Here is a 1,518-nt window from a genome sequence, read left to right as displayed (position 1 = left end):
GTGATCCATGTGGACCGACAACGGCCCACATTTTGGTCGTATCGTCTAGTGGTTAGGACGTCACGTTGTGGCCGTGACAACCCCGGTTCAAATCCGGGCAGTGACTTTGACATGTATCAAATTGTACGCTTCTTGAAGAGGTTTAGCGATAGGTGATCCATGTGGACCGACAACGGCCCACATTTTTGGGTCGCTATCGTCTAGTGGTTAGGACGTCACGTTGTGGCCGTGACAACCCCGGTACAAATCCGCGTAGTAACTTTGACATGTATCAAATTGTACGCTTCTTGAAGAGGTTTAGTTATAGGTGATCCACGTCGACGGACAGCAGCTCATATTTCTTTGAGTCGCTATCGTCTAATGGTTAGGACGTTACGTTGAGGCCGTGGCAACCCCGGTTCAAATCCGAGTAGTGACTTTAATATGTATCAAATTGTACGCTTCTTGAAGAGGTTTAGTCATAGGTGATCCACGTCGACCGACAACGGCTTATGCCTATTTGAGTCGCTATCGTCTAGTGGTTAGGACGTCACGTTGTGGCCGTGACAACCCCGGTTCAAATCCGGATAGCGACTTTGATATGCATCGAGTTGTATGCTTCTCGAAGGGGTTTAGTGATAGGTGATCCACGTCGACCGACAGCGGCCCATACTTCTTCGGGTCGCTATCGTCTAGTGGTTAGGACGTCACGTTGTGGCCGTGACAACCCCGGTTCAAATCCGGATAGCGACTTTGATATGCATCGAGTTGTATGCTTCTCGAAGGGGTTTAGTGATAGGTGATCCACGTCGACCGACAGCGGCCCATACTTCTTCGGGTCGCTATCGTCTAGTGGTTAGGACGTCACGTTGTGGCCGTGACAACCCCGGTCCAAATCCGGGTAGTGACTTTGTTATGCATCGAGTTGTACGCTTTTCGAAGGGGTTTAGTGATAGGTGATCCACGTCGACCGACAGCGGCCCATACTACTTTGGGTCGCTATCGTCTAGTGGTTAGGACGTCACGTTGTGGCCGTGACAACCCCGGTTCAAATCCGGGTAGTGACTTTGATATGTATCAAATTGTACGCTTCTTGAAGAGATTTGGCGATAGGTGATCCATGTGGACCGACAACGGGCCACATTTTTGAGTCGTTATCGTCTAGTGGTTAAGACGTCACGTTGTGGCCGTGACAACCCCGGTTCAAATCCGGGTAGTGACTTTGACATGTATCAAATTGTACGTTTCTTGAAGAGGTTTAGTTATAGGTGATCCACGTCGACGGACAGCAGCTCACATTTCTTTGAGTCGCTATTGTCTAGTGGTTAGGACGTTACGTTGGGGCCGTGACAACCCCGGTTCAAATTTGGGTAGTAACTTTAATATGTATCACATTGTACGCTTCTTGAAGAGGTTTAGTCATAGGTGATCCACGTCGACCGACAACGGCTTATGCTTGTTTGAGTCGCTATCGTCTAGTGGTTAGGACGTCACGTTGTGGCCGTGACAACCCCGGTTCAAATCCGGGTAGTGACTTGA

The 1,518-nt window shown here is 49.3% G+C and overlaps 10 non-coding genes across 10 annotated transcripts; all 10 read left to right on the top strand.

Moving 5' to 3' along the window:
• Positions 1-35: 35 nt before the first annotated feature.
• Positions 36-106, top strand: Pmar_PMAR002801. The gene has a single exon. It is a non-coding gene; the product is annotated as a tRNA-His (tRNA).
• Positions 107-189: 83 nt separating this feature from the next.
• On the top strand, positions 190-261 carry Pmar_PMAR002800. Its single transcript has one exon. It is a non-coding gene; the product is annotated as a tRNA-His (tRNA).
• Positions 262-346: 85 nt separating this feature from the next.
• On the top strand, positions 347-418 carry Pmar_PMAR002799. The gene has a single exon. It is a non-coding gene; the product is annotated as a tRNA-Leu (tRNA).
• An 85-nt stretch (positions 419-503) lies between these two features.
• On the top strand, positions 504-575 carry Pmar_PMAR002798. The gene has a single exon. It is a non-coding gene; the product is annotated as a tRNA-His (tRNA).
• An 85-nt stretch (positions 576-660) lies between these two features.
• Positions 661-732, top strand: Pmar_PMAR002797. Its single transcript has one exon. It is a non-coding gene; the product is annotated as a tRNA-His (tRNA).
• An 85-nt stretch (positions 733-817) lies between these two features.
• On the top strand, positions 818-889 carry Pmar_PMAR002796. Its single transcript has one exon. It is a non-coding gene; the product is annotated as a tRNA-His (tRNA).
• An 85-nt stretch (positions 890-974) lies between these two features.
• Positions 975-1,046, top strand: Pmar_PMAR002795. The gene has a single exon. It is a non-coding gene; the product is annotated as a tRNA-His (tRNA).
• Positions 1,047-1,129: 83 nt separating this feature from the next.
• Positions 1,130-1,201, top strand: Pmar_PMAR002794. Its single transcript has one exon. It is a non-coding gene; the product is annotated as a tRNA-His (tRNA).
• An 85-nt stretch (positions 1,202-1,286) lies between these two features.
• Pmar_PMAR002793 lies at positions 1,287-1,358 on the top strand. The gene has a single exon. It is a non-coding gene; the product is annotated as a tRNA-Pro (tRNA).
• An 85-nt stretch (positions 1,359-1,443) lies between these two features.
• Positions 1,444-1,515, top strand: Pmar_PMAR002792. The gene has a single exon. It is a non-coding gene; the product is annotated as a tRNA-His (tRNA).
• Positions 1,516-1,518: the final 3 nt, after the last annotated feature.

This window comes from Perkinsus marinus (assembly GCF_000006405.1).
Source record: "Perkinsus marinus ATCC 50983 genomic scaffold scf_1104296942600, whole genome shotgun sequence".
NCBI lineage: Eukaryota > Perkinsozoa > Perkinsida > Perkinsidae > Perkinsus > Perkinsus marinus.
This window is presented reverse-complemented; position numbering and strand designations above follow the sequence as displayed.